Raw genomic sequence first — 27,095 nt, forward strand, 5'->3', positions numbered from 1 at the left:
CAGCTGTATTAATTTTACACCCTTCTTACATCTGAGTCAATTATTGCTCTTTTGCACTTAGTTTACTGGACATAAATTTTGAATCGGTTATTGATTCATTCATTTATTGGAATCTTCTTTATAAATCTATCAGCAAAAATTGATTTGCTGGGATTATTCAGCAGAGACCAAACCCAAATATTTTAATTGAATGCTTTCTCCTCTCAGCCATCATGAAGCTTGTCAGCAATCCATGGGTCTTCAGTAATTTTACATACTTCTGACCTTGAACAAAGAGGTTCATGTCATGCAGTGAATGGATTAGGAATCACATTTTTTCTCTAACATGTTTTCAGAGATCAGCACACCAAGATTGTAAAAAAGTAAAGTGCAGACAATGCACATTTTCAAAATTTCCAGTAATGGAATACACTAGAGAGATCAATTACTCATGGGAACAGGAATAAAAAATGGAGAGATGAAATTAAAAGCGTAATAGTATCTTGATGCTTAAGCTAAAGAAAAAACATGACTCTACAGTAGATATAAATGACATGTCCTTAACAAAAAGCAGCTTGGCTTGGGCAAGTCAAGGCAATTGGTTTTCATACTTCATCCATCCATCCAAGATGCCACTGCATCTCAACATAGCTGACAAGAAGGAATGGCCAAAAGAAAATGCTACACAACTTACAACATACACACCCCACCTCCCAAGATTTTCTGCTACAAAGAGTCATCAGAACATACAAGCTTTTATACTTAAAATCTGGAATTCCAATTTTTGGTGTTACAACACATAATCTCGTTTCCTTTTTGTACAACAATGGTTATTCTGACTTTAATGAAAAGCAGCACAGAACTGTTACATAGACACAAAACTCCACTTAATGTTTTATCTTTCCTAACAATATCATACCTAAGAGACTAATACAAAACTTTTGTCTAATTTAAGATAAAAGGGAATAAAATAATTTAAAATACTGTAAGCTTGAGATATAGGCTAAGTTTAATTAAAGAAGCAAATGTTTTATAATGTATTTTGGCTATAATTTGTACATACTTTATCCTCAACTGGGTTTTAAAAAACATTCTTTTGCCAGAAATATTCCTTTTACAGTATCAGTTCCATCTTTATAGAAATTTTGTTTCAAACCTTGATTTTGGCATTTAAATATATTTGGCCATTATTATAAATCATATTCATGCACTTAAACTAACCCGCTTTGCCATTATTTTTAATTACTTTCAGGTTAAACATTCTAAAGGAAAAAAAATCCACTTTTACCAGAAGCTTAGCATGAAATGCAATTTGCCCAAACTGCAAGCGAGAGTACTTATGTTGAAAAGACACCGAGGCTTGTAAATAATTATGTAACCAGGGAATGTCAATATTTAAACACAGCTCTCAGAGGTTTTATAAAGAGAACACACTATACATAAATAAATTCATACAAACTATTCCACATGTTTGAAAAATTATATAATGCAAGAGTTGCATAGAATAGCTTGAACACAGCTATTCAGTAATGAAAAGTTCTAACAAACACTGCATAGCTGATACAAGTGAAAGTGGCTTCTGACACACAATAACCTTAACAGGTATTTGACTTACAATTCATACATATACTTTTAAAAAATAATTCTAACACAGCTCTGAGATGTATTTTATTTGGAATATCTTCAGATAGCTGCTTCCATAGCAGATTTTGCAATGAAAAACTTCCAAAATGTTACACCGATGACCAGCAAGTACATTTCGTTCAATGCAAGTCTGCCTAACTTGTGTTCTCTCAAGAGAAGTTACATTTAATACACTTAATTGAATACACTTAATTATCAAGGTTGTCACCTCAATATTACAGGCAGAGTCTGCTTTTCTTAAATAAGCCCCAAATTAAGAAACTAATCCCAATTTGCAATAATTGTATAAACACCTTGTTTCACATTGGTCAGAACAAAAAGTCATAATCCTTAAATTGGGATTTAGCTGTTCCTGTCATACTAAATTTAATCAAGTTTTACAACCCATCTAGGCATATAAAGTTCTTCATCTGCAATTGCAATTTCTTTTCTAGCCAACAATTTTATATCTAACTCATCAATGCCAAAACAAAAAGGAAAAAAAACACCACACAACACCCAACTGTAAACTTACAAATAACTCACCTAATTCTGAAATCCTTGCTCTCAAATGAACAGAAATGAAAGATGAAGATTTTCCTTTTTGGAAAGCCTGGAAACAAATCTTTCAGGCTCAGCAAACCCCTCCTTGATGAATTGTAAAGCTTTGCCTTGATGTGAAGCTCCATTAACAGCTTCAGTTGAGCAAATGCGATTGGTTAACAGCTCCCATCAGCAGAAACAACAGGCAAAAGGCAAGTTGGGGTGCCCTGCAATGCTGCAGAGACGAGCTGGAATGACACACAGATGCAAATTGCCTCAAATCAAACTTTCTGGGGGCAGGAATTTCCACTGCTTCCTTGCCTAACTCCAAGGGGCAAAGACTCAATGGTAACAGCTGGGGGTGAAGATTGGATCTCCATGAGACTTTGGGAAGGCAGGTTTTGATTGTAATGTGGCTTTGCTCGATTTATAAGGGGAAAGTGTCAGGTTTCGCTGTAACTTATAGCTGCACTGTTTGAAGAGAATATAGAACATAAAAACACTGTTTTTCAAACTTGACAACTTTAAGATATGTGGATTTCAACTTTCAAAATTCTGGTTGGAGAATGCTCGGAGTGGAAGTCCAGACTTCTCAAAGGTACAAAGTTTGGAAAACACTAATCTAAATTTATCACTGGCTATATTCTTTCGGACAGCTTTATTAAAATTTCTCAGACATTTTAATTAGTATTTGAACCAGTTAAAGACAGAGAGTGGGGGATCTGGTACCTTCCTGGTGTTTGGAGACTACAATTCTCTCCAGTACCAACTAGCAGAGGTGCAGCTGATGGGGATTACGGGAACTGTAATCCAAAACTATCAGGAGATCTTGGAGACGCTCCTTGAATGAAAAGCGAAATGGCTTAAAGCAAAATCAAAGTCCAGTTGATTTTAGAATAAAAGCACCTTTGGGACATATTGGGAGAGATATTGTCAGCTTCAAATTTATACAGTGCTGAAATAAGTCTGATTTATATAGCTGGGACAGACCAAAAGGTTTCATTAATTCCAACAAACTGGATAGAAGTAGAAAATGAAGGCAGTAAATATTATCCACTCTTAATTGTAATTCTAATTAAAATCTTTCCTCCCTCCCACATCACCTCAGTAACTTTTGTGAAGTTATGGAAGAGTCTGGAAGAGTCTATTTCCAGTTTGGCATCTTGGTACTGCAATTCCGAGACTTTCAGGTAAATCAGATCTCCATATAAGGCTGCATCCCCTGACTGAGACATCTCTCTACAGTAAGGGTTATTAATTACTCAAAGCTTTTTTTTCATTCTGACACTTTAGACAAAAAAGCCTTTCATTGCTTTATTAATATCAGTAATAAAACAGTCCCTCTCTCTGACCTACAGCCTAAAATTGCGACACATGCACCAAAAAATGGAATAGAGAGGAAGAAAAAAATATGAAAGAATGAATGAAATAAATTCTCAAAATTACAATCCTCTTCCAATCAAGATAATCAAGACAGAAATAGTTCAGGACTGCAAGCTTGAGATAGATATGGAAGGTCCAACAATTCTGGTCTCGAAATAAATAAATAAATCAAGAAGCAATCTGCTTCTTTTTCTACTTCTGATCTACAGCTTGATGAAACATGATCCAATTAGCGGCTTATCTAGTACTGGTACTAGATTCCCTTGAGCTGCGGGAAGCATTGAGAGGCAATTTGCAAACACCACCCATCCTAGCCAATTATGTGCAGTGCTGAGAAGATGACTGACATACCCAATAAGAGTATTCAATACACACATTCTAGAAACAGGCATATCCAATATATTCCAGCTCATGGAAAGAAATATATCTGTGGTATATCTAATGACTATCCACACACACTAACACCAGTAGCGTGCAAAAGTTACATTATTTCTTCTTGAACATGAACATGCCTTCAAAGGGATTCCCCAATTCACATTTTTAGCTTCCCCTTCACATAGAAGATAGAAAGTTCAACTGGATGCTATTTAACAGCGTTAATGATCTTTGTGCAATCTCAGCTTGTGATAGCAGCAGGTCCCCTTTAATACGTTGAACTAATTAAGATGGTCCATTTCCAGAAATGTGAAGGATTCAAGAAATGCTCTGGAAATTCTACTGAGATTTCAGTTTGAGTTTGTTACCTTGAAATAGAAAAAAATATTGATAGAAAGATCTATATTCTTTTCATTTAGATCCAGATCTATTTAGAAAAGTCTACGGGAGACTGGAATACATCAATTAGTTACCTGCTGAGACAAATTTGCTTACCCACTGAGTCATTTGCATATTCATATCTGTTTTTGATACCAGTAGAATCAGGGCTGTCAAAGCACTTTGTGACAGTTTTTACAAGTAGCCAGGGAAGGAGATGATGAATGCTTCATTCATAATGGCCACATGTGGGACACTGTAAATTGACTGAGATCGATATATTAAAAATGCTATCATCTTGACATCATAAAATGATTCCACTGCTAGCCAGTCACTTAAAGAAGTCACTGTGTACCTATTTACAACCAGTACTCTCCAGAAGAAACTATTCTATATCCTACAAAGTAAAAACAGTATCTTTTTCTGAAACTGTAAACACAAGTGCATACAAACACATGCATACATGCATATAATCTGAGATTTAAGCAGACAACACAAGACAAAGTGTGACTTTTTTTTTTGAGCTGGCCAAATACAACTCACCCAATGCAGAGACAATCTTTGCCTGGCTGTCTCTTGGCAAAGAGAAGCAAGCCTGGGAATTTCAATTGCTAGAGATAAATCAAGGGCCAGAACTCAACTTCCAACACTTTAAGAAGTATGTGTTAAATTTCTCCAAGATACTTTGATTTTCCCCTGCATATGTGAAATGAAAATGGCTAATTTTAATTATTACCTAGCAAGCATGTTTTTGCAATAATCTTTCATTAATTTTTCAAAATAACATATTTATATAATTTATATAGCCACTCATATCAAGTGGCTCTGGGCATCTTACAAGATTTAAAAGCAGATCAACCAGCACCCCACCCACCCCAAACCTTAGCCCTCTGGTGCCAAGAATAAATAATTAACTATTAACCACGTATAGTAGCTGTAGGAGAAGGAAAGACAGAACATGGGTACGGAGTGAAAAGAGGGATCAGCTTAGAATCCCTAAGCAGCCACAAGCAAACTAAGTCTAACACCCCTTGAGGGCTGTTGACCCTTATCAAACTCTAACCAGATGCCAACCATTAGTTGAGAAGACTCCGGTGCACAGGCTTTTAGCAATAAATCAGCTTAACTGAACCTTCAGCTGTGAACCCGACACTAGCACGACTCATCTCCACCCTCACTCATATACCTGGGAAAATAGCCAGGTCTTCAATGCATATAAATGTAACTATTTCCCCTCAAACTAACATTTTAAAAAGGTTTCACCCATAAAATTGACATTTGCACATTCACTTTCTCAATTAGTTTTTAACCAGATATCACAAACAGATCAGGTTTGTTGAATTCTGAGATAACAGCCCATTTAGAGCTACTACTGAAGTACTGAGTACATCTCTCACAAATCTCATTCAAACTAAGCAACAGTTTGGGAATTATATTTGCTGCAATTCAGATACTTGGTCCAGATGTGTGGAGGTGTTTTTTTAAAGTCCTTTAAAATTTTCCCATACTTAGATCTCCAGACTTTTTTGATACACATGATCATTAGCCATACAGTATTGGTTGGGACTGTAATAACAACATATGGGAATTAAAGACTTATGAAGAACAAATATCTAGGTCGATATGGACCTGAAGCAAAGGTTGTCTATTATCTATGGAAGACAAATGAGCATCCCTATTTTTAACATCTACATTGCATACCAGATTAATGCAAACAATGGATACACTTTTGCTTAGTTCTACATGAACCATTTGTTCTTATTGGTGAATAAGTGATTAGGCCAAATCATAGTTAACATGATGTGTAGACCCATCCAGTTTATAACATAAAATGCAAACTATCCTCCTCTATATTCCCCATCCAACCTTTTCTATTCTGAGAATGTCAGATATGTAGAGTTACAACAACATCAACTACCCAGGATATGGTTAGAGCTAATGGAGGTTACATTCCACAATATATGGTTGAAGAACACTGGGTTAACCTAATGTTATCTTTTTACTTTCTCCTAAGTCCCTAATATTTCTAAATCACCCATAAAGATATTAAAGGTTGACTCAGCCTTCCATCCTTCCGAGGTAGGTAAAATGAGGACCCAGATTGTTGGGGGCAATAAGCTGACTTTGTAATAATGCCGCTGGGGGGGGGGGGCGAAAGCCCTAATAAGCAGGCATATACATAGAATGAAGGCTATTGCTAAGCACATTGGTTTGTGCTTAAAATTGTAAGCCGCCCTGAGTCTTCAGAGAAGGGCGGGATATAAATGGGATTTTAAAAAAAAATACACCCTGCCATAAAATAAAGCCTGCTGACATAGGAATATTTGCAAAAATTGCTAAAAATGTGACAGTAACAGTTAGCACTTTCACACATGGTATTTGTAAATTCATGGTTATGATTTCAATATTGAGAAACAAAAATTATCATTATAAATCCTGATTTAAATCAAGTGATAGAACTTGTTGACAGCTTAGTTCTTAAATTATATTCAGAGTAGAAAATCTATTAAACCCTGTTTAAATATACTGCACAGCATCCTTACTGTGGATAAATGTGTTTAGAAAACGTATTCCCTTGGGGAAAGGGGGCCTAACACATAATTTCTGGATTAAAGACTGCACTATCAGCTAAATAATGTAATTATTAGTGACAGGTTCACTGACTTATTTTTTAGAGGTCACCAGAGCTTCCTTAAAATATGAAACTGTCATTATAAATTTGCCTAATGACAAATGATGAAACAGATGTAAATAGGAAAAGAACTGCTCCAAATTTTATTGATTGATTGATCTGATTTATACATGGGTCTATTTCAAATACATGACATCATATTGCTACTTTTTTCTCCTCTGATTCAGCGTCAGTCACCTCAAAACTAAAGATTCATCAATATTCCCCATGCATGTGCTCTATCGCTGACAAAGAATAACTGTCATTTTGGGAACTAAAAATGAGAAAGAGAAGGCTTTACTCAACCTTCTCATGTAAGGTATTTTCCTATTATATTGTCTTCTCTAAGCCCCTTTTCCACAAACCTATCATCTTGACAGATTCCCTCAACCTCCAGAACAAAATATGAAGAGCTGTGGGTAATGGGAATTGGTTTTACAGGTGGGTGCCATTTAATCAGCAAACAGACTTAAATATAGTTTACTGTATTAAAGAACAAACTAAATTTGATAATAGATTAAGAGACAGGAAATAGCCCACATATAAAGACAAAGAAGTTACTCAGCTGAGAATTAAAATACCCTGTTTTATAGTTCTTCTCCAGGTTCCTTCTCAACTTCAGTTGTAAAAAAGTAGAAGGAAGAGACTTAGTTCTACTTTATTTTTCACTTATAAATCTGACCTTCCCTCTTTCTGTAATAAATGACTGGAAGATTCATGCTGAAGTTCATGGAATTGCCAGAATTAAATCTAGTCTGGCCAAGATTCCTGAACGAAATACAAATAATGAACTAAGTGTAGCAATCAATTTCATTTCTTTATCAGCCTGGACCAAATACTTCTGCATGAAATATATCTGTTTTGAAATGGTCAGGAAAACATTGATAAGATTCCCAACCTGGGAAGGACTCAGTAGATGGATAAAAATGTCAAATCCAATCTCAACATCTGGCTGACTGTGTAAGCAACCATAATAGCACTATCAGCATTATTATTCTGTTAGATCAGTTGAGCTGAGAAAGAATGACTGAACCAACGTCTAGACCAGGCTTTTATGCCTAAGGAGGTCTAGAACTCATAATCTCCCAATTTCTAGTCCAGCATTATAAGTGTATACCAAGTAAATCAGGAGAGCAATAGTGTTTTATTAAAAAGTACAAAAAGTGTCAATGAACATTAAATTTTCCTATAGCAAGATCCATCAATTTTCTCTACAACACAATACATACTTACTAAATGTATTATCCAGTCTGATCTCAGAGTTGAGTCCTATAAAGCATTTTTGTATATTTGCTACCAGTAATTTTCCCATGAACAAACAACACAAAGGTCTGACATATATTGCCCATACCAGTGAACGCGGATTGCCAAATTGTCCCATCCTTTTGAACCTAGACTTTTCCAGAAACAGGTTACTGCATACTACAACTCACAATACAAGGAATTTTCTGCAATGAATAGAATAGCCTCTTTGTTCTCTCTCCTTACTGTCAAACTTTTGCAAGGACAGAAAAAAAGCACTAAGTGGACAACAAATATGCACATTGTTGTTGTTGTTAGTTGCGAAGTCGTGTCCGACCCATCGCGACCCTATGGACAACGTTCCTCCAGGCCTTCCTGTCCTCTACCATCTTCTGGAGTCCATTTAAGCTCACGCCTACTGCTTCAGTAACTCCATCCAGCCACCTCATTCTCTGTCGTCCCCTTCTTCTATTGCCCTCTAATGCACAGACATTATCAGGTAACAAATTGCTCAAATTAGAACTAAAATAGATTTATTTTTTATTCTAAGCCAAAACAAGGTTATAAGATACCACTTACTCACTGGCATACAAGATGACAAAGAATTTAGCTATTTACAAGAAACTCTGAACTCATTTTGCCTGGATTGCTATTATTGGAAAGCATAGATTATTATGTTTTTGGAAAGACACTTTTACAGCATATACCAAAAACTGAGTTATCAAAATGTGTATCATCTCAACCTGGAACTGGGTCTTTATCTGTGCAATGGAAAGAATGGATAATACAATTCTGTTTGGTCAAGATTTATTGTTTAAAAATTCAGCTGTATTATTTCTTAGACATATACAATAATATTAAAGTTAGATAACACAATGCCTAAAAGGAATAAAGAATTTCTTACCTTAGCCAAACAGATTATGTAAGAGACTCAATTTAAATTTTAAAATAAAGCCAATTATTTTCTCCTTTTCTCTGAAATGTGCAATGTTGCTATTCCGTTACCCCTCAATTTAAAGAATTGATCTTTTTTCCTTCCTGAACTTCAGGCCAAATACAATTTAGGATAAGAACCCAGCAAACTTTAAATTACTTCTCCTTTTGCCATTGTTGCATGCTGTTTCTAAATATTTGCGATTCCCAGATTACTAAAATGGGCTGAGATGCATTCCTTTGTAGTGCAGATGATTTGCACAGACCTTATGCAGCAGAGAAATTCTCACGCCTTCAAGGAACAAACTGGATTTAGGGGACGCTTTGCTCACATGCCAGGGTAAAGTAATCATGAGGGTTAAAAAGAGCTCTTTCTTTCACCACAATTCTAGAAATTCTAAATCCTTTGCTGGAAAAAACAAAACAAAACAGGGATAGTAATATTGCTAACACTGCTCCGAACGTAGTGATTTTATAATACTTGCAATCAGAATCAAGCTGTATTTAAATTAAAGCAAGTTTATGACAGAATTCTCTAATACAATTGCATGGAAATGAGAATTTGTTGTAAAAACAATAAGATGACCATGTCAAATTATGATTAGTACCAGTCAGGATATCATACAGGCATCTGCCTGTCAACCTGTTCTCCACTATAGCCTGGTTGAAAAAGCAAATTGCCAGACAATGCTGCAAATTTCTGATCCCGGTAGCAGCATTTTTTCCATTATTGAAATTTCTAAATATCAAAACACACCGACTCTCCTTTATCCCCACATTTGCTGCATTATTTTGTACAGGGGGCTTGTTTTCTGGCTATTTTGTGACTGATAAATGCTAACCTCAACTTAGCTCACAAAAATCTTTATTTATTTATTTTTAACTCAGAAGTAGGCAATTTTCAAACAATGTGAAACCTGGAAAATCTGTTACCTTTGAGGCTGTCAAGTGGAACAGTGATTTGGAAAAACTGATTTTAGCAACATTTGCTTATCTCAAGTTACAGTACTCTATTATTTTAGGAACAGAGAATACATTATGTTAAACTTGTTCCGCTCTTAAAATCATCATGCTTGAATGTATTAGATTTAAACTGGCTGGCTCAGCTGTTTTCTTTAAAAATATTAAATGAATAAAAATCCAATCATTTAGATAGGTTATGAAAATACTCTAATATTGCTAAAACAGCACTTATATTTCATTCTGAACTTTTACTTTTCAGTTAAGAAATATAGAATATTTTCTTCCTTCTCACTTCTGCTGTGCCTTTCAAAGGGAAAGTTATCCTTCCCAACAAGACCACAAGTAGTCCTTCACTTACAATCCCATTGGAACCCAAAATGTATGTTGCTAACTGAGTTTTGTCCCATTTCACAACTTTTCTTGTCACATTTGTTCAGTGAATCACTGCAGTTGTTAAATTAGTAACAACGTTGCTAAGTGAATCTGGCTTCCCCATTGACTTTGCTGGTCAGAAGGTCGCAAAAGGGGATCACGACTCTGGTACGATGCAATCGTCCGAAATACGAATCAGTTGCCAAAGCATCTAAATTTTGATCACCTGACTATGGGGATCTGCAACGGTTATAAGTGTGAAAAATGGTCATAAGTCCCTTTTTTCAATGCCGTTGTAACTGTCAAGTTTCCGAGGTATGGGCTTTTAAAGTGACTCTGAGGCATTGTTTACCTTAAAAGTCCTTTATTAGCCTAATACACCGGCAAATGCTTTTCTCGAAGGAAGCTGGAATCTGAAATCTCCGCCCCTTGCACAATATATTAAAACAAAATTCTCCACCTTGCTAATTTTGTCATTAATCATATTCTCCAATTAATTTAAAGAATCAGTTTCCCTTCCATTAGAAAACCCGCCAAGGCCTTATCTTCTTTAGTTAGAGAGATGGCCTTGAAGGTGCAATCCTACTCATTCCCCCTCCCAACCTTAAACTAAATCTTTTAAAGCAATACACAAGTTTAACATATGAAATGGCTACTTCTTCATCTCTTGTCAAGCAATAACATTCGATGTTAGCAGCGTTGACAGTAACTTTGAACAGTCACTAAATGAACTGTTGTAAGTCAAGGACCACCTGTACTTTCTTGATTTTGTTTCTCTTTTCAGGATTATATAGACTTGCTGACCCATTGTCTGCACCTCTCACTTTAAATTCTATTCAGGATAGTAAAAATCCTCCTTCCAACCTCTCCTAGGAAGCCCATGAATTCAGACTACCAGACTGGGCAACCTTTAGATGGCCACAAAGGGCTAGGTCAGTCATCTGGATATTTTCAGTCAATTGGTAACCCTACCATGAATGAATCCACCAAGCTTTCCCAAAACAGTGGAGAGGAGTCTCCATATCAAAAGATGCCACTGAAAAAATTTTTCTTCCTATTCTTGGGGAAATGATACCACCTGTATGGTGAAATGCTCTTGCAAATTCTGCAGGTCCTCAGCAAGGGAATGATAATGCATAAATTTTAGAGAACACAGAATCTCTTAAAAAAATTGTAGCATTTTAGTTTATAGATAACTTGGATTCTCCATTTAACCTTCATTTTGAAAAATGGTCAGTTTAAAAATGGATACCCAGAGATACTGAAAGCGTTCTCACCCTCTTTCCCTCCTTCCGTCACTCCCTCCCGGAACATATACAAACGTTATGTACCTTGCATGCATATGAGTCCAGTGAAGTGGTGGGATTCAGCCAGTTCACACCACTTCGGCAGAACTGGTAGCTAATTTTTTGTTGCCCAGGCCCAGAATGGACTTCTGGAAGCAGCATCCACAGAGAACTGGTTGTTCACATATCTGAATCCCACCACTGGTCCAGTGAGCCTCACTATTTAGTAAATTCGAGGACAGGGATGTTATACAAGTCAAGGGTTAGGATATGTACAGCTCAATGGGAGTAGAGTAGAAAGGTTACAGATTTAAAAAGGTATGGGCTCATCAAAACTCCACACAAGGAGACTCAAAAATACAAAAGCAGAGTTAATGAGAAATTAGGTAACTGCATCCCTACTTTCAATATTACAAAACACAGTATTATACAATGTACATATAATTCTAAAATATTTAGTGGATTGAATATCAAAAGAACTTTTAAAAGCATTTTAGAAACCTAACCAGTGACATCAATCCTGTGAAAAACAAGTTTCAGACTACCCACTTTAATAACTGTCAGGCTAAAACTGCTGAATACACACTTAGTAATTGCCTAAGCTTTTAACAGAAAGACATTTTAAGTGGGAGAACCGCAAACAATATTAAAATGCTGTGGACAAATTATTAGTAGCAATAAAATATATTTACCGGTATACACTTTTTAAAATGACATAAGGGAGAAATAATTAAATGCACTATTAAATAAAATTATGTTTTAGTTTTAAACCTAAATGATTTAAATAAATTTTATTTTCCTGGCTGTGACCACATTGTTGGAGTATGATATCCAGCATGCCAGTCAAATCTTAAAAAGTATATAATATATTCTTTTTCTAGGATATTCATCTCACCCACAACCTATTTGTTTCCTTGTATATTTTTACAGCTACATTCAGACAAAATTGCTACATGTAAACTATTTTTATATTGACATGTTTTATCAGGAGTGCATTCAAATAATACACAAACATTAGCAGATTGTATATATTTGCAGCATATAAAAATGTCTACAATTTGGGGTCCTATTTAACATCATTTAGAAGCAAACTTTGGAGGTTCTACAGTTCACATTTCATGTTTCCAGGAAGAAGCCCATTCTGAAATCTGAATAGTTTTATCTGCCAAAATGGTCTGAAATTTTGCACAATGTGGCCCTTCTGATTATTCTTCAAAGTATCTGAAAGCAGGACAAGAAATAACAGACTGGAAATCTATCAAGGAGAGAAGCAACCTGGAACTAAAGAAAAATTCCCTGACAGTGAGAACAATTAATCAGTGGAATAGCTTGCTTCCAGAAGTTGTGGGTGTTCCATGACTGGAGGTTCTTAAGAAGAGATTGGACAACTATTTGTCTGGAATGGTATAGGACAGGGATAGGCAACCTTGGCTCTTTTATAACTTGTGGACTTCAACTCCCAGAATTACTGAGTCAGCTATGCTAACCCTATGCTGAGTTGTGCTGGCTCAGGAATTCTGGGAGTTGAAGTCCACAAGTCATAAAAGAGCCAAGGTTGCCTACCCCTGGTATAGGATCTCCTGCTTGGACTAGATTAGAACAGGGGTCCTCAACCCCCAGTCCGTGGACCAGTACTGGGCCGCGGCATCCCAGCCAGCGGTCTGCACAAACAAGCAAAGCCCCATCCGCGAGATGCAGGCAGCACACAACATCACGCACCCTCCAGCCTGCAGAAAAACTTCACTCCACGGAACCAGTCCCTGGTGCCCAAAAGGTTGGGGACCACTGGATTAGAAGATCTCCAAGGTCTCTTCCAACTCTGTAATTCTGTTATTCTTTCTTTTTCCAAAAGGGAACGAGTCACCTTAAAAAGCCAGCTCATATCTAATGGTAATAGCTAGTTTGGGGAGGAATCAATCCATATTACAGAGATCTCACAGATTATGTTTTTATTCTAGAATTGCTGGAAGCCTTGAGATACCAGAATCTGCTTACAGTCAATAAGCAGGTATATACATAGAATGAAGGCTATTGCTAAGCACATTGTGCTTTAGATTGTAAGCCGCCCTGAGTCTTCGGAGAAGGGCGGGATATAAATGGGATTAAAAAAAAAATTCCTTGCGCATCAGTCTGACTTTGGATTTAAAATGCAGCTGAAAAGAGATCAAAAAAGAAGAAAGGGCAAAGTAGAAAGGGCATTTGTGAGCACACATACACATGCCTTGCTTTGCTTAACATGTGACATACACCAAATTATTGTAGTTTTATAAATCTTTGTTTAAGTCTTAGCCTGTGGCATGGACCCAACTATTTTTGTATTCCATAAAGAAAGATTAAGCCACCATCTGACCAGACACATCTAGAAAAACCAAACTCAGTTTTCATTCCTCATATTAACCAACTCAAGCAGCTGAATATGAATATACTGTTCTCCTTATAAAATTCAAACTCTCATTGCATAGGTTTGCCAATGTGGCAGAATACTAATTGCATTTAGTCAAACATTACTACAGTAGCCAGCCTCACCCATTGAGCTAATTATCAGAAAGCAGAAATGGGACAAAGAGTGGCGGGATTCAAATATGTGAACAACCGGTTCTCTGTAGATGTCGCTTCCGGAAGTCCATTCTGGGCCTGGGCAACAAAAAATTATTGCAGTGAACTACAATAAGAACAAATAAATTTTAAGAAAGCTAGGAAAAAAGAGAGTGGAGAGGAGTGAAAATTACTAATGTTACTTTTAACAATCACGTTTCCATTTGCATCTCACTGAAAGCCCTGTGCAACTGTATTCAATTTCAAAATTGCTAGGAAGGCGAGAAGAATAAGAAAAGTATGTGGGGTGAGAGAAAATTTAATAGCTCTCCTCCTCCACCCCTCTCAAATCTTCAAGAGAAAAAAATGCCCTATCCTGGGGGCTTTGTGAGGTTGAAGATTTTTACACAGCCTCTAAGGCTTAGGAATTTTACTCACACCTACCGTGGCCTTTGAAAGCACAGTTGGAATTTTCCTATTTTAGTTGGCAAACTTGCATTCAAAGGAAAACTGGATTATTTCAGGCTTTGAAATCTTTAATTTGATTTCTTTAAGGGGAAAAAATTAAAAGCTTCAAATTAATAATACATTTTTTGGAGTCTGTCAGTTCTGATTTATTGCCTAAAGAGTACATCTCTTGAAATTTAGATTCTAAGAGCTCTCACATTTCTAGACATTATGAAGCACATTATAGTTACAAAGGAAACAAGAGTAAGCAAATAAAAATAAAAAAAAATGGTTCAAGCATGTATGAAAATAATGAAAAAACATACAGAACAAATTATTCAGCCTACCAATTAGTGTCAAAACTGGAACATTAATATCTGTACTTTTAAAATCCAATTGTACTAGAAATGTAAACAAATATGTTTGGTATAATTTGGACCCAAAATCTATAGGCAATTCTGTATGATTCTTCCTTTTTTTCTTCATTTTATCCTGCAAAAACTACCCTAATTCCATTTTTAACACAAAATAACTTACCGTATGTGCCTCTAATAAAAAGACATAATTGAAATATTAAATACTTTAGATTTGGCTTTTAGAACTTACATGAAGTGTTTAAGCTCCAATTGCATTCAGCTTCTATAATAGCTTATAATGCGACTTAAAGATAAATAAGTGAAGATGTTTGCTTCTCAGCAGTAAAGCAAAAAAAGATAGAAAGTTCAATTTAGCAAGTGTATCAAGTATTAATTATTCAGAAGGTGTATCTACAATAGAGCTGGCCACCCACCCAATATTTTTCCCCATAATAGTATACACTTTATATATTTATAAAATCATATGTTTGTTAAAGAAGAAATCCCTCTCAGAAGTTAAATATAGTATTTGTCACTTCAGTGACAGGTAAGATAACAATGACTTCCTAGCAAAGCCCAGAATACAACAGCTTATTTTATAAGACTCGTCCAATTTACCTTACACTTTCTTTACTCCTTCTCTCTGTTTGTTTTTAACCCTTTGTCCCAATCTAAAATCCTATGTTCTCATATCAAAACCTCATTTTCCAGATCAGCAAAAAGCCAGATAGTGCCCTAAAACAGGGGTCCCCAGCCTGTGGGCCACTGCCCACTACCGGGCCGTGGCCTCTTGGCCACTGGGCCGCATGAACGGCTGGCCAGAGTACACACGTGTGGGCACTCCCCCTCCCCCAATCACACTAGCGCTGCCCTGAGTGTCGCGCAGGCACTAGGTCTGCCCCAACCATCACGGGCGCGCTCGAGCTGCCCCCATTTTTATCGTGCACACGGCCCCATGCCTCCCCCTTCCTTTCCCTCCAAGCCGCCAACCTAGAACAGTTGGGAACCTCTGCCCTGAAACAGTCATAAGCTGTAAACAGCATGCCAACAGTGAGGGATTTGGAAAACTATAATCCAAACATAGCAGAAGCAATAAGTTGCCAATTCCTGGTATTGATCTTGCACTTTTCATATTGAGAACCTTTCATCTCATTTCTGATCCATCTCATATGTTTCAATAGGTCTTTCTGCAAATGAATATTTGTAAGCCTGCACTATCGCACAGATTTGTCGAAATGTTCAATTCATTACAAATAATGGAATTGAAGTAATACCCTTCAGCAGGCAGCAGAGTTTTAAACTCTTTAGGAAATTTATTTCTTCATTATTTGTGAAAAATAGATATCTGCATGTATTATTTTAGAAAATTCTCCCCGATCCAAACTCTCTAATTTTCTTATACAAGAAATCATGAGTATGGTAGCACCTTTTCCAACTAACAACTGATATATCTAGTTAAGCCAAGTGCAGATCATGATAACTTATGCTTTTTAATAAAATTTCTAGTTGGAAAAGGTACCACCAGAGTTCTTCTGATTTTTGACAACCATCGACCGACATGCCTCTCCTCTTAAATTTCTCACACAAGCTATCTGTGCAAAGATGTCATCCCCATTTTAAAACAAATAAACAACTTTTAAAACATAGCTTTAGTGTGCAAATTTAAATTTGTTATTTGCCTGATTAAAATGTTCTGAATTAGCTTGGGTTGTTGTCCCAGAAAGTTAGTTGCGCACAGTGTGCCCCTAATTTCCAGTAACAATTAGTACATTGTACCATAATTAGTACATTGCCCCAAGTTCGTCTTTTCCCAAGCTGTTGTCTTTTGACATGCCTGTAAATCTTATACGTATATATATTTCAACACACATCTATTCCCAACACTTATGAGCCCCAGGTTCCCTTTTCACACAGTCGCCTTGTCCCATGACTACATTTGGGTTTCATTAGAGGAAGCATTTTCTGACGGTTTTACTAACTAAGCTGTTTTCATGACCCTTTATGCATCAGACTGATTGAAAAATGACTGCAAATAATAACGCCCAACATAGACCAGAGTTTTGGAGGAAGGGGGGGGGTCTTTTGACCTTTCCTTCATTATCACATGACCAACTGGGGCTGGTAAGAATGCTGGAAGTTTGAAAGCATGCTTGTTGCTGTCAATTGGAGAATGGCCTGTTGATAAAGACAGAAGAAAATTGTCTAATAATGTAAGTAAAAGATGGGACATAAATCTAATGAGTGAAGGAATGACGCAAAACCATGCTTTTGAACTTAAATTTTCTGTTTCCAACAGCCTCCCACAAAAGATAAACAGATCAGGCTGGCGAACTGATCAAAAATCAAAATACAATGCAAAAAAATGTTCTCACTAGTTAGGCTGGTAAGAACTTCTAGAAGCTGAACCTCAACATTTCCAAAGGCCACCAGGTCGGAGATGGCTAGTTTAGTAAATCAGCTTGCATTTCATTGACAGTGCTTTTTTAAGTGTTTACTTCAGTGATCAAAACTCTCTCTCACCTCACTGAAATCTCTTCATTGCTTCTACCATGCTATGTAATCTTGTGCACATTAAAGGTAATTAAACATCTTGCTTAGTGACAGTTTTGAGGCACTGGCATGTAACTGGCTTGCAACTGATATCACTGTTAAATACCTCCCCTGCAAAGTTGCGTATTAACTTCAAAATGCTCCAGGATTAAATATGTTTTCGTTTCAGTTACAGGGCTAATGAAAACCAAATGGTGGAATTTGTTTTAGCTTGTGTAATGCTTAAGGGATTTCACTTAAAAGAGAAAAGTCTGAATAAACTTCCATTTACTCAGATGAATATATAGCCAGCACTACGCTATCTAGAGTTATGACTAACTGCAGCTGAAATTTATTGCAGGGAGAAATATTTAAGACCCTAATTGAAATTGCTTCAGCCGCATAATATAAAAATTAGGACAGCTCTTTATTTTCAGCACAGTTGTTTATTACCTATAACTGAGGGTCATTTAAATAACAAAGTAAAATTAATAAAACATTTCCAAACAACAATTTAAAATCTTACATAGGTCTGCTCAGAAATAAATTCAATTTAATTTATCATTATTTAACCACCAATAAGTTTGCATAAAGCTTGTATTTCTTCTGGTGGAAAAAAAGAAATACAAGCTGAACTGGTTCTATAGCAAAACCACATTCTCAACGATATGTGTGGTATCTTTTACCATTTCTGTCGCCATAGCTTAAAACTTTCAGAATGGGTCCACCTGTTTCTGACCAGTGTTAAAAATGTTTCAATTGTACAGACAGTGACAGCTGCTATAAACAATTAAATCTGAGTACGGGAAATTCATGTTTAAAAGAAAATTTAAAACATGAATTGAATAATTAAATAATTTTAAACAGTTCCCAAGAAATACAAGCAACCCATCGCAAGGACCATCAGAAAACTCTATTAAGTACAAAAAAGAAGAAATAACAAGAACAAGCCTCCCCTTTAGAATAAAGGGGGGAAAAACCATGCATGGAGGAAAATGAAGTTGCTCCTTCTAACTAAATAGTTAGCCTCGTGAATTGAGAGAGGGAAGGTAATCCTTGGAAGTGTTAAAGCAGATACATTTTTGGAAGCCTTGTTCAGCCACCCCAAAGGCCATTCCCAGTTATTAGGGGCTGCTGCTGAGCTAAAGTGGCTGAGTACAGCCTCTGAAACAGCCATCTGAGCTTTGTCAAGCACATAGTGGCTTTAATGCTTTGAGGAGAGGAGTTTGGCTTGCACTAAGACATTTTTTTTGACCTGGCCCTTCTCTTTTTTGGAGCATGGGTTCTGGCAGATATACAAACAAATATGCCATACTGAGAGAAATTTATTGGACAGTAAAATCTACAGAACTGTGTTCAGCTGGAGTTAGCAACTAGACTAGAGGCTGACCAAATGGGGAGCCTTGAAATGAGTATTACACATGCCTTTTGTCTTTTAGTGTTTATATTTTTTTCTGTCTGTCCCTTTGCTGACATCTTAAATCCATCCTTTAAGCTGGATGAAGTGTGATCAAATGCATTTAGTCTGAAAAGCAATCTTGCAGTAAAGTAATGAAGTGCAAAACGTAAGTACCATGGAATGTCTCAGTTAACCAAAGAGCTTTAATTTGGTCCATAACCCAATATAAGCACCTAATGTGAGTGGTCAAGTCCTTCCCGGCAATCAGTGTTTCCATCACCCAAGTCTCTGGTTCCACTATTAACATTCAGCAGGGATGAGCTGTCTATTCTGACAATTAGAATAAACAAATCTGGATGTTTGCAAATCTACAGAACTTGCAGAAAAACAATAGCCAGTCAGGATTTAGGCCAAGTTGGGCAGAATTTATACTCGGTTACCAGTAGCCAATAAAATAAAAATCCTCATTCTGCTAAAACATTTATCAACTTTCATTAAAAAAATAGAGAAATTTGTTGGCGTTTTTAGAATTGCTATGGAGCCATGTATTTTCCTTATGCTGGCATGGCTGCACTTCTGTGTTTGCACTGTTAATTAGTCTATCAAAGCAGGATCCCATGGGGCTAAAAGGTAGGACAAGTTAGGAAGCCCTCCAATCACACAGGCTTCCCATAAAGCAGTGAAACATTGCCACCTGCAGAAGCCTGAACTGGATTTTTTTCTATTTGAAGGAAAATCCAAGATTGCAATGGGGGACGGTGGGAACTTCAAAAAATGGCAAGCGTCCAAAATCACAGTGTCATCTGATCTGCAGGGAACTTGATTTGCTTCAATTGAGCATAGAAGAATCCAAGAGCATTGCAAAAAGAAAAATGCTGTAATGATTTTTTTTTCAAACAGATCATATTCTGAGTGTTCCTTATCCTTTAACATTACTGTAATTTCTCAATCTAAATTTTAATTTAGATTAGCAAATGCATCTCATTCTATAGGTAAGTGGCACAGAAAAAAAATAAAGCCTGCCTTTCTGTTGAATAAAGGTAAAGGTAAAGGATCCCCCGCACATGCGTGCTAGTCGTTTCCGACTCTAGGGGCCGGTGCTCATCTCTGTTTCAAAGCCGAAGAGCCAGTGCTTGTCCAAGGACGTCTCCATGGTCATGTGGCCAGCATGACTAGATGCCAAAGGCGCATGGAACGCTGTTACCTTCCCACCATAGTGGTCCCTATTTTTCTACTTGCATTTTTACGCCCTTTCGAACTGCTAGGTTGGCAGAAGCTGGGATGAGTAACAGGCGCTCACTCTGCTATGCGGCACTCGGGATTCGACCCGCCAAACTGCCAACCTTCTGATCGACAAGCTCAGCGTCCTAACTGACTGAAAAGCCCTTTTCCTTGGCTGCCTCTTGACATTTCTTAGAAAGCAGGTGCCCCTCTTCCATAATTTAAAATCAGTGCACATTCATATGGAAGATGATCTTTCAGACACACAGATTCTTTTGGGGATGACCCAATGTATGCACAATGAGTATTAGCAATTGAGTGGATATGGGCATTTTCTTAAAAAACTAAATGCCACTGAGCTTGTGCTTATCCTTATAAATATTTGTTTCTATAATTCCTATGCTTGATCACTTACTCTTATTCTACACACTTACCTCATTGTTCCTAACCTTTTTTTTCTTTAAAGCTATTTGTATACCTATATCAGTATTCATCTGTTTTGTAACTCTGTACTAGTCATAAGCCTGCTCTGGTCATAAAATTTTCCAGTTAGCAACCACAATGCTTAGTTACCAAGACACCAATTATGGTTGCTAAGTGAGGACTACTTGTATAAAAAAAATGGGGTAAAAGAAGAATTCGATGTCCTTTCAGAGTTCTTTAGAAAGGCCACAATAAAAAAGGCATGTTGAACTGTATCAATTTCCCTGGAATCAGAAGAGCAGTAGCAACAATATCCCCCTAGGTCAGCAACCTGAAACAGTGAAAGAGCCACTCGGAACCGGTTCCCTCACAAAAGGAAAAACTGGGAGCCGCAAAAAATGTGTGCACATGCGCGTACATGCGCGCATGCGCAGAACAGAGTTTGACTGAAGAGTGGAGCCAAGGCGAGATATGCACCTACCCTGCGTATTTGAATTGATTGGTTGAACTTTTTTAGTCCCACTTTTTTTTTTGGACTGCACATGGCAGAGGACTGGGAGCCGCAGGAGACGGCTGAAAGTGCCACATGCGGCTCCAGAGCTGCGGGTTGCAGACCTGTGCCCTAGGGGAAGATTGGCATATGGTTCCTAATTTTTTGCTGTTGTTGTTTTTGCTGCTGTTGTTGTTCAGTCGCTAAGTCGTGTTCGACTCTTTGTGACCCACCTATCATTCAATTTCAAATGTTCAATTTTGGGCATCTAAACTCAAGCCTAAGTACCAAATCTCCTCCCTGTGTATCACTCTTGTCTTTTGGAATTGATTTGGGGAACATGGGAGATACAGAGAGAAGCTAAATTATTGAAAATTACCTCTTTCTCCATTCTTTGGCCTGAAGGGAAAAAAATCCCCATTAACGAGGGACGGTAACAGATTCAATTTAAATTAGGGGTTCTTGGTACTCATCAGTGTTGATGATGTTTGGGTAATGAAACACCTGCAAGAAAACAACCATTTCAATCTTGAATACAAATATTTTCCTCTATTGGTATCAACTCAAATTGTTTCAAACGGTTGGCCAAAAAATGGCTTCTTCTTTATTTAATTCAGTTTCTAAGTCAATTATTATCCTTGCAGATTTAATAACATCAGAACTACACGCCATTAGATTACATCACTCTTTAACTGCGACCACTGGTTACACTGTCTCAGAATTATGGGAATTCAACAAACTGGAAAACCATCCATTTTTAATCTTTGCTCTACATTAACATTTTCAAAGCTTTAAGAATAGCTAGCAATGGATCTCTACGGAGATTCTTAGTCATCCAAGTCATAATTGCCCCAAAGATGCTTTTTCAAGAGGCAACTGGACTCTCAGCTCAGAAGAAGCTTCTTGGATGAGATGTGAAAACGTCTTCAAAGAAAAACAAGAAAGTCCAAGTTGCCTCATGAAAAAGCATCTTTGGGACAGCTAGCAATGGAATCACAAATGAAAAAAGGAGATTCTATGAAACTTACTGAATTATCCAACAGCCTTCTAGAAATCTGCTAAAAGCCTTGACACAGGAAATTATATCTGAGAAATAATATTGTGCAAAAAAAATAGAGAAACTGTCATCTGAACCAAAAGATTAAGGGCAGCATCCAACATTAGGTGAATTTCACCTAGCTCCGTCAAATCTGATCTTGAGGAGATTTGGGAGTACACAGAGGGAGAGGAGAGAAACAAGCTCTTCTGTAGGCAATTTAGCTTTAGGAAACATGATTACTGTACTATCCCAAAAAAAAAATGATGAAAAAGAAATCTGCCAGTAAAGCAAGTTCTGCTTAAGGTTCCCCTTTTAATAGCTTTCTTTAAAGAGAACCAACTGATCTGAAACAGCTTTCTTTGCACTTTGATAGCCACTCTGAGAACATATACTCAAGAAGGGTATCAGTACTAAATCACAGACATTTTTATGTAGTGCTTGAAGGAAGGGGCGGAGGGGGATAACTTTGGAGCCATAAATGCTCTAGGGGCAAAACAGTATTCAGATATGAATGTGTGCCAATGTGAAAACCTATATTTTAAGAACACTTTTGGATGAAGAAGCACTCATTATGCACAGGCATGCCTGAAGCCAATACAACACATTAGAAAGCAAGCAGGAACAAGTTTTGGGAAGGCAGCAGTCTGCTTCATGAATGCCTCATTTCAAGAACTGCAAAGGTTACATTTTAAAAATTATTTAGTAGGAAACAAGCACCAATGTGTGTGTGTGTGTGTGTGTGTGTGTGTGTGTGTGTGTGTGTCTCCATCCCAGCAGTAATTTTGAAGTGGAACTGGAATTCAGTGGAATCTGAAGCCCAGGAGCAGGAAAGTGAGAGAGGACAAGAGTTCCTGCAAAAAGAGCAATACACTAATCACAATCCCAAAGATGCTTTTTCACGAGGCAACTGGACTTCCTTGTTTTTCTTTGGAGACCTCTCTGCCTTGTGAAAAAGCATCTTTGGGATAACTGTGACCTGGATGACTGAGAATCTCCATAGGCACACTAATCACAAGACCTACAAAGATGCAACTATTAAAATATATAAGAAATGGGGGGGGGGGGGTTTAAGGGATTTGAGGCAGCAAAAAATCAACTCAGTTCTTTTATGGAAGGGAGCACAGAGGTCTACAGTTATTTTCAATGCAGTGGAAAGCCTTTGTATTAAAGTAATAGTAGTCCTCAACTTACAATAACAGTTCGTTTAGTGACCATCCGGTTACCATGGCACTGAAAAAAGTGACATGGACGTTTTTCACTTCACAGTGTTGCAGCATCCCCATGGTCACATGATCAAAATTCAGATGCTTGGCAACAGATTTGTATTGAGGATTGCAGTATCCCGGGGTCATGTTATTACCTTTTGTAACCTTCTGGCAAGCAAAGTCAATGGGGAAACCAGATTCACTTTACAACCATGTTACTAACTTAACAAATTCAGTGATTCACTTAAGAATTGTGGCAATAAAGGTCATAAAATGGGACAATTGTTTCACTTGGCAACAGAAATTAAAGTTCAATTGTGCTCTTAACTCAAAGGCTGTGTATATTTTTTTGTAGAACTTTTTTTCTCTAGTATTCTTTCTTCTCTCTCTCTCTTTCCCTTTGAATCAGTCTTGACACCAGGCAACTGCCTGGACAAGTCTCTTCTTGGCACGGTTTATTAGAAACAGTTTACAATTGCCTATTTCCTAGCCATGGCAAATCTAGACAGCACACTAAAAAGCAGAGACATCACCCTGTCAACAAAAGTGCGTATAGTCAAGGCTATGGTCTTCCCAGTTGCAATGTATGGCAGTGAAAGTTGGACCATAAGAAAGGCTGAGCGGCAAAGAATTGAGGCCTTTGAACTATGGTGCTGGAGAAGACTCCTGCGAGTTCCTTGGACTGCAAGGCGATCAAACTGGTCAGTCCTAGAGGAGATCAACCCTGACTGCTCTTTAGAAGGCCAGATCCTGAAGGTGAAACTCAAATACTTTGGCCACCTAATGAGAAGGAAGGACTCACTGGAGAAGAGCCTAATGCTGGGAAAGGTGGAGGGCAATAGAAGAAGGGGACGACAGAGAATGAGGTGGCTGGATGGAGTCACTGAAGCAGTAGGCGTGAGCTTAGATGGACTCCAGAAGATGGTAGAGGACAGGAAGGCCTGGAGGAACATTGTCCATAGGGTCGCGATGGGTCGGACACGACTTTGCAACTAACAACAACAACAATTTCCTAGGGCCAAAAGAGAGGGACTGGCCCAAGGTCACCCAGCTGGCTTTGTAACCAAGGTGTGACCAGAATTCACATTCTCCAAGATTCTAGCTTGATGCCTTAAGTACTATACCAAACTGGCTCTCTTCTTCACATAGTGATTTCATAATCAAATTACTGACTGCAAACTTTTTTGAGCAATGCTTTATATATATATATACCCCCCATACATGCACACAATTATTTCCAGAGCTGTTCTGGTAGTTGACAAGGTAAGCACACCTGACATGGGAATTCGTGTTCAACTTTATCATGACCCCATTTATTGTTCATTAAAAGAAAAAAAATATGTACATTCTACTTTTTTCTTAAAATCAAAGCAAGACTAAAATATTTTAAGTCTCCAAACAACCAGAGAACAGAGGAAGCCAGAAAATCAAGAAACCATAGGGAAAAAAACAAGCAGATGTCAATTTCCTGCAGACAGCCTTATCTAATCTAGCCCCTTCCAGAATTCCAGTCGTTGAACTGCACTTCTTTTCATCCCTAACATTCATGTTCTTATAGATATTACAATCCAAAATGTGCAAAAAGTGGGGAAGTTACTTTAGCAACTGCAGCATGGAGCTTTAGAAAACAGTGCTCAGATTCAAATGCCATTTTCACATTATACAAAAGTCAATCAATCCTTTTCCTCTACTCACATCTATATAGTATTAACAGACCACTACCAAGTGACATGAACTACCAAAATACAAGCTACAGCTTAACAGCAAGGCTTGTCTCCATTCCCTGTCTGATTGCACAACTTCTGCACTTTAAACAAGAGACTTGCAAAATTCTATACAGGATAGTAAGGATATGAATGTTATTAATAGATTAAAAGGTAACAATTATAATTGGACCTCATTTTGAGCTACCTATTTTTCTCCATTTCCAATGGACCAATATAAAGGCTGGCCTTATTCTATTCTATAATAGGGTCCATGAAATAAAAGAAGGGATGGATATATTTAAATGCTAAATGTATTAAGGGGAAACTCAGTAAAAACAAGGGTTGCAATATTTCTCATAAGAAAAGCTTCAACAGACTAATGTCTGTTTCACTGGAACCACAAAATACTATCCTGGATTATGGATACAGAGGGATAATTGAAAACTATGATTAAACTAGATTTATTAAATAAATAATTTGTGTTTATATATACACTGGTATAAAGAAGCAAACTATGGAGACTAATTCACAATGTGGTTTGTCACTGTGGGCTATGTTGTTTGCAAAGCAGGCCTTTTGATTTTGCATGTTATGCAAACACATCAAAATGTAATTCATTCAATAAACTACATGGCTTAATCCATTGTGAAAATCTAGCCAGTAAGATCAGAAGACAAATAGACATGACAAGTTATTAATAATATCCCAGCAACTACTGGTACTTAGAAAGTCAATTGATAGATGATGTCATTAAAAAGAAAATGGGATCCCACATTTGGGCACAAGGAAAATCTCAATATTCAAAGACTCACACATGATGCAACAACACGCTTCGAAATCAACACACTCTCTAATACTTGCGAGCATTTTAATATTTAAAAGTAGAGTTAAAAGTGCATTTTTCTGAACCCCTGCACCACTTACCTTGTCTGCTAAGAGTTCCAACTCTATCCCTGTCGAAATCTGTACTTCTTCGAAATCATAAAGCTAAAAACTCGAAAACGTGTCCCAAGTTGCTAACCAGCTTCTAGGCGGCAGCAAGTATTTAAAAGACGATATTAAAAGTTTAACAAGGGGGGCTGTATACTGACACAGATGTAAGGCTGTGGCTTGTGCATAGCGTGGTGGGACAAAACTACGGCTGCGATGAAGCTGCTTTCAAGGCACCGTTAGCGCCGTATCTGGGCTATGTCCCAAGGAACGATTGGTGGCGATGTCCTGGAAATGGAAAATACGTGCCAAAGGCAAGCCTCATCCACAGCTAAAAAGTCTGCCCACCGTTTTAGGTAAATAAAGCCCTCCGAAGCAGCTCTTTGCGCCTCGGGTTCGGGACTCGTTCCGGGGTAAAGGATCAACGTTCCAAAACTGAGCGACTAGCCCAACCGAAAATAAGAGGGGGGACACGGACTGGTCAGTATTCCACAGCTATTTCTAGGTCTCTTAAAAATAAACCAGTCACGTCCAAGAAACATAGTGTTATCTTTATCCCTGTTTTCCTACCGTTCATTGAAGAAGATGCATTTTGTTTTCCCGATCTCTTCATTGTCTTTCTTTCCTTCCCCCCCCCCGCCCTTCCAGAGATAATGGCATCTCCTAGAATGCTGTTTTATGTTTGCGGAAGGGCTTCACTTTCAGTCGGATTCCTCTGGGTGGCGATCGTGTGCAGTATTGAAGCTGTAGTTGCGCCGGAGGGAGGCTGGACGGGGAAGCCTGTGGTTTACCAGGCACTGAGGAAAGGGACAAGTTTAGGTAGGGCTACAGACATCTGGAAGATTGCCAAGACCGTAGCAAAGAAATACAGAGAACTTTTCTGTTACCATTTAGTGATCGTCGGGTGATTGCATCCCAGATCAAGATAATCCTTCCTTTGGCATACAGAACTTTTAAAAACGGGCTGTATTGTGGACTGAGTGTTAAGCAGACAGTATGGGCTGCGTTATCAAAAAGCTACGTCTCATACTTGATTTAACCGGAATTTAACCAATTGATTTCACTCA

The 27,095-nt window shown here is 37.6% G+C and overlaps 1 protein-coding gene across 2 annotated transcripts in view; it reads right to left on the bottom strand.

Annotated features, from left to right (window-relative positions):
• The window catches only part of DISP1 (dispatched RND transporter family member 1), a gene marked incomplete at its 3' end in the record, with an annotated part of 70,697 nt that extends 44,275 nt beyond the window's left edge, over positions 1-26,422 (bottom strand). Inside the window, exon 1 of one of the 2 annotated variants that reach the window (XM_083350717.1) lies at positions 26,023-26,422. The remainder of the gene's footprint in view (positions 1-26,022) is intronic. The other variant, XM_083350718.1, reaches the window with a different exon arrangement.
• Positions 26,423-27,095: the final 673 nt, after the last annotated feature.

This window comes from Vipera ursinii, assembly GCF_947247035.1.
Source record: "Vipera ursinii genome assembly, chromosome: 1".
In the NCBI taxonomy this organism is placed as follows: Eukaryota; Metazoa; Chordata; class Lepidosauria; order Squamata; family Viperidae; genus Vipera; species Vipera ursinii.